The sequence below is a fragment of the Tamandua tetradactyla genome, chromosome 2 (genome assembly GCF_023851605.1).
Source record: "Tamandua tetradactyla isolate mTamTet1 chromosome 2, mTamTet1.pri, whole genome shotgun sequence".
In the NCBI taxonomy this organism is placed as follows: domain Eukaryota; kingdom Metazoa; phylum Chordata; class Mammalia; order Pilosa; family Myrmecophagidae; genus Tamandua; species Tamandua tetradactyla.
Window position 1 is genome coordinate 207,002,002 of NC_135328.1, and position 15,304 is coordinate 207,017,305.

The 15,304-nt window shown below is 39.4% G+C and overlaps 1 protein-coding gene across 1 annotated transcript in view; it reads left to right on the forward strand.

The window, feature by feature from the left end:
- CAPZB (capping actin protein of muscle Z-line subunit beta) overlaps positions 1 to 15,304 on the forward strand; it is a 186,190-nt gene that overhangs the window by 164,228 nt on the left and 6,658 nt on the right.

Consider the following 15,304-nt stretch of genomic DNA (forward strand, 5'->3'; position numbering starts at 1 on the left):
GGCATTTTCAGAGTATTTTAAATAGCCCGATTTCAATTTTACAAAAAAAAAAAAAAAAGACTATTTTTTTCTGAAAGATACTTGTGTGTTCCAAATAGCGCACATTAACATCTTCCTATGCGCTCTCTAGGTTCTTGACTATGCTTTAGAAAAACATTTCCAGCAGTCTCTGTGGGGTTTATTCCTATTCCATCATTGGTAATAGCTGCACTTCTTGCTGCAGGAACTTGTAGTTCTTCTGCTGCAGACTTGAAGACTGCTGTGAAAGGGGTGCTCTCAGGAACACTGAGTACTTAGTAGGACGGCCACAAGCTGATGTCAACATGATCTTGAGAAACCTTCGGCATTCTGGAGCCAGGGCGAGCAATCATGAGTCAGTGCCATTGTTGTCAATGCCAACTTTGAAAAATAATTGTAGAGTAGAAATAAAAAAACATTTTTGATACATGATTTATGCTCAGTAGCTCAGTAGCTAAAAGTGCTACTACCACCTATCTTACAAGCATAGACTTTACCATCTCCTAAAATATTTTTTATAATTTTAGGCTCAACTAGAATTTTCCTAAACTGGACAAACTAGCCTTCCATGGGAGGCTGTCTGATGGCCATATTATGGCTTATGGTCTCCAGCCCACCCCCTTGTCCAGGGTACAGCTCAGTAACCAAGACAACACCACTGGCTTCTGCGTGAGATCCAAAGTCTGAAACTAGCCCTGGGAATGGAGCTCTATTTTGAAGGTCAACAAGGCACTGTCTAGGCTTTCTGCCAGGCACTGTTCTAGACATTTTACATGTGTTAGCACATTTAGAGTGAGGGAAATAAGGCTAGTAGATTTGAGGCCCATACAGGCCAAGGCCTTTGCTTCTCTGGCCTCAGAGCAGGACTTGCTGTGGGACCTGAGCTGGATGCAGCCACAGAGCAGTTGAGCCAGCTGGCTGCTTATGAGGGCCACACCTTCCTGGCATGCATACTAGAAGGTGCTGCATAGTATACTTCTGGAGGGCACTGGCCCACTAATTTCCAAACACTTGCCAGAGCCATCACCACCACAAGGTTGTGGTGGTGGTGTTGGGGGGGACAGGGTATGGAGGGTGCTGCGGGGCTCCTGTCACTGGAAGACTGTGGTAGGGAGGGAAGGGTGCTATGGGGTACTCTTGTTGGAAGGCTATGGTGGAAGGAAGGGATACTGTGGGGTACACATTGGGGATGAGCAGGCTGGGCTCTGATTTCAAATTCACTTGGAATCACCTTGGAACATCTGTGCAGCCACACCACCTAGAAATGTTTTCCCTCTGGCAGCCACTTTTATAAGGATGTAATATCATATGCATTACAAAAATAGTTCTGTTTTTGGTGGGTCAGCATTGCCAGCAGGCTGATCCTGACCAGGTGTGGAGGAGAGTCAACAGGGGGTGTGGGTGAGGAAGCTGTGGAAACAAGTCTGTGTGCTGAGATCTCCTTGCCACCCCATCCTCCTTCCCTCCCCTATCCCTGCTGGGCCTTTTCCTCGGCCTCAAATTCCTTGTCATGAACTTAGAAGCCCTTTCTTTTCTCTTAGAAAGTCAGCTCTACTCCTCAGGAAGGTGCTGCACGTTGGGGAAGACAGTCTTCTCATTTTCCCTCCCCACAACCCCTTCTGTGGGCTGCAGTTGCTGCAGCCTCTCTGTTTGTTGGATGGTGGCTCTTGATTCTGAAGCACAAAGATGATGACCAACCGCGGTTGAATTGCTAATGTGGCTTTACTTATCCTGGTTGTTCAGAGCCCTTTGCCAAGTCCTGGCCTCACTTTGGGCCCTTGGTGCTTATTTCAAATTCTGCCCTCATTTTGCTCAAAGCCCTCTTCCCTTCCCTGATGTTACCAGGATTCTGCCCTCTGTGTGGAGCTGGGGAGAGGCAGTGAGACTATAATTTGCTGGAAGGACATGAGTCTTTTGAACCAGACCCTCTAGGCTCTCTCTGCTCAGTGTTAGCAGCCCTCAGTCTGGGTCCAGTAACCATTTCCATGTGGGGAGAGAGAACAGAGTCCAGTGTGTTGGTGACCAAAAATCCCTTTTAAAAATGGGTAGATGGAGCACCCTTCTTCCTCCTGAATATGTTCCCCAACTCCTGCTCCACATACACACAAACCAGTTGTCTTGGCAACAGGGTTTTGATAAGAGACGATAATGTTCCAGCAGCACTGCAGCTCTGTCTAGGTGGAGTGTTTATCAGACCTGAAATGTGGGAGAGTTGCTGTCATTTATTTGCAAGTTCATGGGCACTCCCACTACTCTGGTTTTGTGGCGAATCATTCCTTGGAGTCTCTGAAAATCAGAACTCCTCAGGATCACCCATCTCCACTGCAAGACTTGTCAAAAGTGTGCCTGCAAGGGTTCAGTGCCTTGTGTGGTAGGGGCAGGTTATTCTAGCATTTCTCTACCTCTTTTCCATTTGTCCAATCCTTGGCAAAACAGTTTTACCAGAACCGGACCTCTTTATTCTGCAGAGATTTAGTCTTATGACTTTGGAAGGACAGGCCTTGCGAGGCCATTGATTCCACAGGATCACTCTAAACTGGACCCCCCTCTCAGATGCCCTCTCAGAGCATCTTTGACAGGTGGCCCTGTTTCTCCTCAGATGCCTTCCAGTGATCTGGAGCTCATCACTTTATAAGCACCTTCCTTTTATGGACAGCTCCGTTAGAGTATACTGAGCCCATGTCCATCGTGCTGGGATGTTTTCTCACCCCTTTGATCCCACTTCTGGCCTCTGCTAGGCCTCAAGCCTTCAGAGTTCTGGCTGCTAGGATCTCTTCCATCCTTCCCTTCACAGGCTTACGTAGCCGAGTTCTTTCCCATTTCTTGGATTTCATGGTGTTGAAGCATTTTAGGTGGATGAACTCAAACTTATCCATGAGTGTCTTCAAACTCAGTGCCCAAAAGGGATTTCAGCCCTGCAGTGCAGAGCAGGAGGAGAGCCGCTGCTCCCTGATTGAGTACTAGGGCTTTGCACCTACAACCTCTTCGTTGTGTATTGGGCTAGGACTGCTGCCCCTGATCTGAACACTAGTAACAATCTCATTTATGTACCCTCAGGTTGCATTAACACTGTTAGAGCTGCCATGTCACAATCTTGTCAAGCTTGAAGTTATCTAAGCACTGCAAGTTACTTTCATAGGGACTGCTTGCAATTTAGCTGCTCCCCGTTTTGCACTAAGTGAGATTACTGTTTCCATTTGCCCAGGCGAACGTAGTCAGCATAGGGAAAGCAATGGCATTGGAGTCTAACATCTTTAAGCTTCAGTTTCCTTGGGAAAGTACGTTCTTGGGAAGATTCAGTAGAATGAGTCTGGCCAGCCCTCCGTACATGGAGTTGCTTTCTTTTGTGCTAGTTTGCCCATTTATCTCCAGTGGACATCTTTGGCCCTCAGTGCTGTCAGAATGTGAATGGACCCTCTCAGCTGTGCCTCCCTGTGAATCCAGGACAAACAGGTTGACAAGTGCCAGGTAGAGAGTTCTGCAGGTATGCCCCAGAGGCCACCCCAGGAATATGGTGTCTAGCTCCTCTTAGCAGAGCATCCATCTGAGTAAGCCCTCATCCAAGCCACAGCCGCTGACTGTAGACGGGAGCCTGTCAGGTGATGTTACCTTAGTAGAGTAATTCTCTGTTACTCTAGCCCAGCATCCCCATCAGAATAGGAAACATGTGGTGGAACTTATCCTGGTGAACTCATGCTGCCTCCTAGTAGTCTCTGATTTCAGAATGTGCCAGCAATTCCTACAAAAATTGTTGCCCAGATCAGTGTTAAAGTATTGTTTAGTTTTTAGTTTCCAGACTGTAATCTTCCTTCATGAGAAAAGTCAGCCTCTGCCTCCTCTGGTGTTCTGCTACCTCGAAGCCCATTGTGATAGTTCAAAGATTGCGGTATCCCAGAATCTGATTTGTCTGGCCCTGGAAGCTGAGTTATTTGCAGCAACTTGGTCTCCTCTTGTTATCTATTTGCCCATTTTTGGCTTGAGTGTTCTCTTGGCTGGGTCTGTTCTACGTTTCCCAATATGAAAATCATTTTCTCATGGAGAAAACAAGTAAAAATATACAAGAAGAGGAAGCAACTGCCTATTGCTCTTGTTCTGAAGATAGTTAACCTCTCTGCCTGTTTGTTTTTAACTTTTTATTTTGAAATAATTTCAAATTAGCCAGGATGGTTAGAAAAATAATTCAAAACCAATACATAGAACTCCAGTATACTGCCTGCACAGAGACCCAGATATACCAACTTTTGGCATTTTGCCACCTTTGTTATATCCATATAATCTGTTTTACAAGCTGAGAGTACGTTGCATATATCATACTCCTTTAATACTTAATACTTCCATGTATATTTCCCAGGAGCAAGACTATTCGCTTATATAAACATTAAGTACAATTATGCATTAAGTACAAAAAATAAAAATAATAATAAATTACAAATAAATTTTAACAGTGATATGAAGCATATAGTCCATATTCCAGTTGTCCTTATTTCCTTTTGGGCGTTTTCTCCTTTAATTCCAATCTGGGGTCATGTATGGCATTTTTTTTAACATTTTATATTGTGAAATATAACATATACACAAAAGTGATACATTTCAGAGTACATTGTAACAAGTTATAGAACAGATTTCATTGTTTACCAATTTATAGTTTGACGATTTTAGATTTTTTCTTCTAGCTGCTCTAAGACACTGGAGACTAAAAGAAATATCAATATAGTGATTCAGCAGTCATACTCATTCAAGTCCTGTCTTCTCTGTTATAACTCCTCCTTCTCCTTTGATCCTTCCCCCAGTCTTTAGGAGTATTTGGGCTATCCCATTCTAACTTTCTCATGTTGAAAGGGACTGTCAATAATGCAGAATAGGGGGATGGAACTAGTTGATATTCTTGGAGAAGCTGGCCCCTCAATTTCAGGACTTACCTGGTGTAGGAACCCATCTGGAAAGCAATGTTAGTGCTTGAAACTTTTGTAGAATCTCAAATAGAGGCCTCGGTGTTCTTTTGGGTTAACAGGGATGGTTTGGGTTGGGAATTTGGCACACTGTGGCAGTTAGCAATATTAGCAATATCTAGCTGAAGCTTGAGTAAGAGGAGCCTCCAGAAGAGCCTCTCAACTCTAACTGAACTCTTTTAGCCACTGGCACCTTATTTGTTACATTTCTTTCCCCCTTTTTGGTCGGGAAGATGTTGATCCCACAGTGCCAGGGCCAGGCTCATCCCATGGTGCTAGGAAGACTTTCACCCCTGTATGTCATGTCCCACATAGGGGGAAGGCTAGTGATTTTCTTTGCAGAGTTGAGCTTAGAAAAAGAGAGGCCACATCTGAGCAAAAAGTGGCTTTCTGGGGGTGACTCTTAGGTATAACTATAGGTAGACTTAGCTTCACTGCTACAGAAATAAGCTTCATAAGAGCAAGACTCAAGATAGGCTTGGTCTGTTGACATGGGAATCCCTAATGTTTGAGACAGTATCAGGGGTTTCCCTGGAGGTAAAGTTTAATAGTTCCATATTTTTTTTCCCACACCTCAAGGGACTTTGCCAATACTTTTTGATTATCTACGTAACATACTCTGGGATGTATCCAGGCATTACATTTATTATACAGAATTACAGGCCCTCATTCCCATTCTGAAGCTCCCTGTGTTTGGGTTGTTTAAATGATCTATCCAGACAGGTTGAGTTAGATTATGTGCTACAGAAAATTTAGGTTTGGGACAAAATAAACCTTTCTTCCTTTGGTCTCATAGAGTAGGTAAAGTTCTGAAATACAATGTTTTCCTTACCCTATATTCTGAATTACCTTAGTCCTGACCAGATTGACTTTATTCATACCTCTAACTGAAGCATGATCTCTTTTTCAGTTTCTTTAGCAGTTGTTGTATGCAGCAGTACTGACTGTCAGAGCTGCAGAAATCTTAACTCTGAGTCTTAGGTGTCACACAGGTAGTCAAAGTTCCAGGAAGATACCAGGTTATACATGTATAGCACAGTATCTCAAAATCTAGAAATAACATTTACAGCTCCGGACTAAATGTGACTACTAGAAGAGCTTACAATCTAGGTCTCAATTTTCTTGAAAGTATTTTCTAAAAGAGACCATACAATATTTGTTCTTTTGTTTCTGGCTTATTTTGCTCCATGTAATGTCCCTACGATTCATTCACCTCGTTGCATGCCACACAACTTCATTCTGTTCAGTACCTGCACAATATTCCATCATACATAAACACACCACAGTTCACCCTTCTAATACATCCTTCAGCCGTTGCCATCTATTGAGCATCATGGATAATGTCCAAAGTAAACAGTCTGTGTCTCACATTATCCTCACTCTTCAACACTTAATTTTAGACAATTTTCGATTGCTCCAAAGAAAAAGTAACCAATAAACACATCCTCACCAAATAGAAAATCCAAACTTCACCTTAACTCTTGTCCTTCCCCTTCAGTTATTTACCCCTGTTATTGCTATGGTGATGTTGATACCTTCCTGTTAAATATAGGTCATAGCATGCAATAGTAGTTTTTCCCTATTCCCCTCTATTATTGACTCTTTGTACAAGATTCATACCTTTGAAGTAGTTCATGCAAGAACTTGTTTTTATTTGTAGTGTTAATCAGTGGGATTCGTGGCTGTATACAACCCCTTTCAACCATGTTGACTTTCAACATGGCAGTATCACTTATAAACCCACTAATGAACTGCCTTCACTTCTGCGTATATGGTATTTTAATTGCCATTGTCCCTTTAGTCTTTTTTTAAAATCACAGTAATATATATGCAACATATAATTTCCAATCTTAAGCGTTCATTGGGATTAATCAAAATTCACAATGTTGAATTGTCCTCACCACAGTCCATTACAAAAATTTCCATCATCCCAAACAGAAACCCTGTGTCCTTTATGCATTAATTCACCATACCTCCCTACTGCCATTATACCTGGTAATCTGTATTCTACTTTCTATCTCTATGAATTTACATATTCTAGTTGTTTCATATAAGTGGAATCATACAATATCTGTCATTTTGTGTTGTCTGAATTATTTCACTCAACATGATGTTTTCACTGTTCATGCATGTTGTAGTCCTATATTCTAGTTTGCTAGCTGTCAGAATGCAATATACCAGAAACAGAATGGCTTTTAAAAGGGGGAATTTAATAAGTTCCTACTTACTAAATGTCCCAGTTAAAGCAAGTCTATAGAAATGTCCAATCTAAAGCATTCAGGGTAAGATACCTTGCTTCAAGAAGGCTGGTGAATGAAGTTCAGGGTTTCTCTCTCAAGTGGAAGAGCACATGGCTAACATAGCACTGCGTCATCTGCTAGCTTTTTTTCCTGGCTTCCTGTTTCATGAAGCTCCCTGGGAGGCATGTTCCTTCTTCATCCCCAAAGGTCGCTGGTTGGTGGACTCTGCTTCTCGTGGCTATGTCATCCTCTGCTCTCAGAAATCTCTATTCTCCAAAGTGTTTCCTCTTTTATAGGACTCCAGAAACTTATCAAGACCCATCCAAATGGGTGGAGACATGTCGTCACCTAATCCAGTTAACAGCCACTCTTGACTAAATCACATCATCTAGGGAGATGACAGTTTCAAATATACGGATTGAATAGGGATTCTTCTACCTTTATGAAATGGAATTTTGATTAAAACATGGCTTTTCTAGGGTCCAGTCCTTTCAAACCATCACACCCTACATCAGAACTTCATTCCTTTCTATGGCTAAATAATATTCTGTTGAATGAATATAACCACATTTTGTTTGTTCATCCATTGATGGCTATTTGGTTTGCTTCTGACTTTTGGCTATAATGAAAAAAGCTGCAGCAAACTTTGCTGAACAGGTTAACTATTTGAGTCTCTGCATTCAATTCTGGGTACATACCTAGAAGTAGAATTGTGGGTCATGTGGTAGTTCTATCTTTAACTTTTTAAGGAATTGCTGAATTGTTTTCCATTGTGGCTGCACCATGTACATTTCCACCAACAATGTACAAAAGTTCTTACTTCTTATTTATTTGGTACAAAATTTATATTTTGACTAGTGCATTTCATAATTTAGCTTATATGAACAGTTTAATTGAACACCGTTAAGTACATGAAACCTTAAATAGGATTTCTTGGTTTGTCCAGGTTAGTGTGATGCCCCAGTAAACCCCAGAGTGATTTGAACAGTGAATGAAGAGGTATTTGCAGGGTCCCCATGGGGGAATGGGGAGAAGGGGGGAAAAATTCAGCTTCCACATTTGGAAAATTCCTGATTTTTCTCACAGGCAGTGGGGACAACCAAATCAATAGGCTGAGGCCTCAATCTTGGAGTTTGCTCCTGTGAGACTTATCCCAGCAAAAGATAGGCTAAGCCTACTTAAAATTAGGCCTTAGAGTCACCCCCAGAGAACCTCTTTTGTTGCTCAGATGTGACCTCTCTCTCAGCTGACATGGTGGGCAAACTCACTGCCCTCCCCATGGGAGGGTGTAAACCTCCCTGGCAACGTGGTACAGAAATCCTAGAATGAGCTGGAACTCGGCATCAAGGGATTGAGAAAACCTTCTCGACCGAAAGGGGGAGAAGAGAAATGGGACAAAATAAAGTGTCAGTGGCTGAAAAATTTCAAACAGAGTCAAGAGGTTGTCCTGGAGGTTGTTCTTATGCATTATATAGATATCCCCTTTTTAGTTTATTGTGTAGTAGAGTGGCTAGAGGAAAGTATCTGAAACTGTAGAGCTGTGTTCCAGTAGCCATGTTTCTAGAAGATGATTTATAATGATACAGCTTTTGCAGTGTGACTGTGTGATTCTGAAAACCTTGTGTCTGATGCTCCTTTTATCTATGGTATGGACAGATGGTAAAAAATATGGATAAGAAATAAATAATGGGGGAACAAAGGTTAAAATAAATTGAGTAGATTGAAATACTAGTGGTTAATGAGAGGGAGGGGTAAAGGGTATGACATGTATGAGTTTTTTCTTTTTTCTTTCTTTTGCTGGAAAGATGCAAATGTTCAAAAAAATGATTATGGTAATGGATACACAACTATGTGATGATATTGTGAGCCATTAATTATAATCATGTCAAGAATGTTTGTATGTCTATTTATAATTTTTTTAAAAAGTTCCTATTTCTCCACATCTTGGCCAGCACTTGTTTTGTTTCTTTCCATTTTTTAGTAGCACCCATTTCAATGGGTGTGAGGTGGTATCTAATTGTGGTTCTAATTTGCATTGTGGTTTTGATTTGCATTTCACCATTTGTTGAAGAGACTTCTCTTCAGTTAATGATATTGAGCATCTTTTCCTGTGCTATTGACCATTTTTATATCTTATCTGGAAAAATATCTATTCAGGTCCTTGCCGACCCCTACCCTCACCTTTTTTTTTCAATTAGAGAAGTTGTAGGTTTAAAGAAAAATCATTAGGGTTCACTCTTTGTGTTGTACAGTTATATAGTTTGTTTCTTTAATTTTTTAAATTCTGGAAACATAAATGCAACCTAAGATTTCCCATTTTATTCAGTTTCATATACAGTTCATTTGTGTTAATTGCATTGACAGTGTTGTGCACCATCACTACCATCCATCACTAAACTTCTCCATGACCCCAAATAGAAATTCCATACCAATTAAGCATTAACTCCCTATTTCCCAACCCAGCCCCTGATAACCTGTATTCTAGTTTCTGACTTTATATATTTGCATATTCTAGTTATTTCATATCAGTGAGATCATACAATATTTGTCCTTTTGTATCTGACTTACTTCATACAACATGATGTCTTCAGGGTTCATCCATGTTATTGCATGTATCAGAGCTTCATTCTTTTTTATGACCCAATAATATTCTATTGCACATTCATACCACTTTTTATTTATCCATTCGTTGGCTGATGGACACTTGGGTGGCTTCCATCTTTTGACAATTGTGAATAATGCCTCTATGAACATCAGTATAAAAATGTTTGAGTCCCTGCCTTCAATTCTTTTGAATATATCCTTAGAAGTAGGATTGCTGGGTCATATGGTAATTCTTTATCTAGTTTTCTGAGGAACCGCCAAAATGTCTTCCACAGTGGCTTCATCGTTTTACATCCCTACCAGCAATGCATTAGTCTTCCTGTTTCTCCTCATCTTATCCGGCACTTGTTGTTTTCCATTTTCTTAATAGCAGCCATTCTCATTCTCTTTGTAGTTTGGGTTTACATTTCTTTGATGGCTAGTGCTGTTGAGCATCATTTCATATACTTTCTGGCCGTTTATAAACCTTTGGAGAGATGCCTCTTCAGATCTCCTGGCCATTTTTAAAATTGTGTTGTCTTTTTGTTGTTAAGTTTAAGTATTTCTTTATATGTTCTGGATATTAAACCTTTATGGGATGTGTGGTTTCCAAATTTCGTCTCATTATCTAGGTTGTCATTTTAATTTCATGATAAAGTCCTTTGGTGCACAAAATCTTTAATTTTGACAAGGTCAGATTTATATATGTTTCTTTTGTTGCTTTTGCTTTGGATGTAAAGTCTAGGAAACCATTGCCTAACACAAGGTCCTAAAGATGCTTCCCTACATTTTCTTCTAGGAATTTGATCATTCTGGCTCATATATTTAGGGTTTTGATCCATATTAAGTTGATTTTTTTTTTTTTTAACATGGGCAGGCACCAGGAATCGAACCCAGGTCCTCCGGCATAGCAGGCAAGCATTCTTGCCTGCTGAGCCACCGTGGCCCTTGAGCTGATTTTTGATACGGTGTTGAGGGTAAGGGTCCTCTTCTTTCTTTTTGCGAATGGAGATCCAGTTTTTCCAACATCATTTGTTGAAGAGATGATTCTTTCTCAGTCAACTGGTCTTTGCTTCCATGTCAAAAATCAGTTGGCCTAATAAATGTGGGGGGCAGTTTCTGAGTTCTCAATTCCATTGGTCTGTATGTCTGTCCTTGTGCCAGTACCATGCTGTTTTGACCACTCTAGCTTTGTAATTTGTTTCACAATTGGGAAGTGTGACTCCTCTTTGTTCTTTAAGATGGTTTTCACCCCTTACCCTTCCAAATAAATGTGATCAGCTTTTCCATTTTTGCAAAGAAAGCTTTTGGAATTTTGATTGGGATTTATTGCATTTGCATCCATTCACTTTGGGTAGAGTTGACATCTTGACAATTTTTATTCTTCCAATCCATGAGGATAGAATAACCTCCCATTGATTTAGTCTTTGATTTCTTTTAGCAGTGTTTTGTAGTTTATCAAGTATATAAACTTTTCACATCCTTGGTCAAATTTATTCCTAAATATTTGATAATTTTATTTGCTATTACAAATAGAATTTTTTTTCTTAATTTCCTCTTCAGATTGCTCATTGCTAACATATAGAAACATAGTTTATTTGTATGTTGCTCTTATATCCTGCCACTTTGATGAATTCATTCATTTATTAGCTCTAGTAGTAGTTTTGCCATAGGTTTTTCAGGATTTTCTGTATGTAGGATCATGTAATCTGTAGTATCGAGAGTTTTTACGTCTTTTCAATCTAGATGCCTTTTATTTCTTTTTCTTGCCTAATTGCTCTGGCTAGAACTTCCGGTGTAATATTGAATAACAGTGGTGATAGTGGGCATCCTTGTCTTTTTCCAGATCTTAGAGGGAGAGCTTTTCAGTCTTTCACCATTGAGTTTAATTTAGCAGTGTTTTTCATATATTCACATAATTCCCTTTGTCATATATGGAATTTTTCTTCTCTTCCTCAAGTTTTCTCAAGGAGTCCAGCTGGATTTTGTCAGATGTCTTTTCTCTGTCAATCGAGATGATCATATGCTTTTTAAAAATTTTCCTTTTGTTCGGTTAATAGGTGATATATGACGTTAATTTATTTTCTTATGCTGAACTACTGATGCATACCTGGACTAAATTCCACTTGATCAGGGGAGAATAATTCTTTGAATTTGCTGTTGGATTTGGTTTGCTAGTATGTTTTTGAAGATTTTTGCATCTATATTCATAAGGGATAGTGGTCTGCAGTTTTCTCATGGTATCTTTATCTGGCTTTGGTATTAGGGTGATGGCCTCAGAATGAGTTTAGGTAGTGTATTCCCTCCTTGTTTTAGTTTCTGAAGCTGCTTCAAGCAGATACCATGAAATGGGTCGGCTTAAAAAATGGGAATCTATTAGTATACAGTTTGAAGCCAAGAAAATATCCACATCAAGGCATATGTGGGTTTATTTCTGCACTCTCAGTGCTATTTCATTGGTCTAGATGTCTGTCCTTGTGCCGTTAGCACCCTGTTTTCATTACTGTAGCTTTGTTTAGTAAGTTCTAAAATCAATAAATTTGAGTACGCCAATTTTGTTCTTCATTTTCAAGATCGTTTTGTCTATTTGAAGTCCTGAATATGAATTGTTGATTAGTTATTCCATTTCTGCAAAGAAAGCCCTTGGAATTTTGAATTGAATTGTATCAAGTCTATAAATCACTTTGGGTATTACTGTCATTTGGGTATTTAGGTATTACTGTCATCTTAACAATATTGAATCTTCTAATCATATAGTAGCTCTGGTAAGTTTCTTGTAGATTCTTTGGGACTCTTGTTGAACCACCCTTGTATTCCTAGGATAAATTCCATTTAATCTTGGTGTTCAATCCTTTTAATGTGCTGTTGGGTTGAGTTTGCTAGTACTTTGTTGCATCTGTATTCACAAGGGATATTATTGTGAATATTTGCCTGTGATTTCCTTTTCTTGTGATTTATTTATCTGACTTTGGTGTGAGGGTAATAGTGACCTCATAAAATGAGTTGGGAAGTGTTCCTTCAGTTTTTTTGGAAAACAGTTAAGAATGATGTCAATTCTTCTTTAAATGTTTGGTAAAATTCACCAATGAAGCCATTTGGCCCTGGAGTTTCTTTATTGGGAGGTTTTCGATTACTGATTCATTCCCTTGTTATTGATCTTTTGAGGTTTTTGTTCCTTCTTGAATGAATTTGGGTAGTTTTTGTGTTTCTACAAATTTTTCCATTTCATCTAGGTTATTGATTTTTTTACTGTACAGTTGTTCATTGTATCCTCCTAAAGTCCTTTTTATTTCTCTATGTTCAGTAGTAATACTCACCCCCCTTCGTTTCTGGTTTTAGTTCCTTGTGTCCTCTCTTTTTCTGCTTGTCAGTCTAAGGTTGGCCAATTTTAAAAATCTTTTTAATGAACCAACTTTTGGTTTCACTGATTGTTCATTCTCTGTTTCATATTTGTACTCTAGACTTTATTATTTCTTTCCTTCTGTTCACTTTGGAGTTTAGCTTGCTCTTTTTCTAGTTGCTATTAGGTTATTGAGTTCAGATCTTTCTTTTTAATGTAAGCATTTAGAGCTTATAAATATCCCTCTGAGCACAGCATTTGCTGCATCCTATGTTTTGCTATGTTATGTTTTCATTTTTACTTGTCTCAAGATATTTCTTAATTTCCCTTGTGACTTCTTCTTGGAACTATTGGTTGTTTAAAAGTGTGTTGTTTAATTTCCACCCACTTGTGAGTTCTACTTGTACCTCTTTTGTGAGTTCTGGTTTCTTTCCATTGTGGATAGAGAAAATACTTCATATGATTTCAATTTTTAAAAAATTTTGAGGCTTGCTTTGTGGCCTGTGGTCTATCTTGGAGAAGATTATGTATTCTGTTGTTGGATGTAATGCTCTGTATGTCTGTTGTGTCTAGGGTTTATAGGATTGTTCAAGCCTTCCGTTTCCTTATTGATCTTCTGTCTAGATGTTCTATCCATTTTTAAAAGTTGTGTATTGAAGTCTCCTATTCATGTAGAAGAACTATTTTTCCCTTCAAATGATTCAGTGGTTGCTTCATATATTTTGGATCTCTGTTTATTAATTGTTATCTCTTCTTGATGAATTGGCTTTTTTATCAATATGTAGTGTTCTTTGTTGTCACTTCTAGCAGTCTTTTTTTTATTACAGTCTTTTTTATCAATGTTAGCATAGCCACATTTGGTTACTATTTTATGAAGTATTTTTTCTTTTCTTTCACTTTCAATCTATTAGTGTCTGAATTTAAGGTGAGTCTCTTATAAACAGCATATAGTTGGGCCAGGATTCTTTATCCACTCTTCCAATCTGCCATTTAACTGGAGAGTTTAATCTAACCTATTTACAATTAAAGTAACTATTGACCAAGTCAGACCTCTGGCATTTTGTTAGTTATCTTGGGACTTAAATTTAACATTTCAAATCTCTAACAATCTCATTTGATTTGTTACCAACTTAACTTCAATAACATGCATAAACTATGTTCCTGCACCTCCTAGTTCCCTACCATTTTTAAGTTTCCTTTTTCTTGATTTGGTATTCAACATGTTATTGAAGTGCTTTAACTATTCAAGGATCTCTGAGAAATTTGTTTCTGCCCATTTTTGCTTGTTGTTTTAAAAGTTCCTTGAGGGGGGGAGAGAATCCAGGAGTGTCTCTGCCATGTTAATATCACTTTTGCCCCCTGCTTTTCTTTGCTTTCTTTACCAACCTGAACTTGTTGTGAGCTCTAGCCTTTCTGAAACTGTTCTTATCTCTTATCCTGTCTCTTAATTACGTTCTTGAACTTCTGCATTTTGTTTCAACAACAAATGAAACAACAAATAAGCTACATATTCTTATTTTCATTTTAGTAACTTCGAGCATTTATGTGCTTAGCACACTTGAGTGCCCTCTGGGATATAAAACAGTTAAATGGGCGGGCCATGGTGGCTCAGCAGGCAGAGTTCTCGCCTGCCATGCTGGAGACCTTGGTTCAAGTCCTGGTGCCTGCCATGCAGAAATTAATTAATTAAAACAGGTAAGTATATCCTTTAGGAATTTGTAATCTTGTGAGGGGACTAAGGCTTAAACAAGGAAAAAAATTGGGAAAAAAATACAGAATCCCTGAACAAGTATTCATGTCAGGAATTATTGATTCCCCCCTCCCTCTCTGCCTCTTTTCCTTTTAATGTTCATTCTAGATTGTTGGGTAGGACTGACTCTCCTGGGCTTACCACATTGTAATCTAGGAGCCTGGATTGTGCTCTCTTGCTTAGATCCCCATAGTCTTACAGCTGACCCTCACAGAATGGAAAGAATCCTTTTTGAAGTACAAACAGGTTTGACTCGGGTTCTGCCATCACTACCTGTGGAACCTTGGCAAGTCACAGCGCCACTTAGGGCCTCTGAGTCCTGTGTCCACCGGGGCTGTCCCTCCCTGCCAGCCCTCCAGGTGGCGTGTTCCCTCATGGCCATTACAAGCTGCATTCAGGGCAGGGCCACACCATGGGCCGTTGG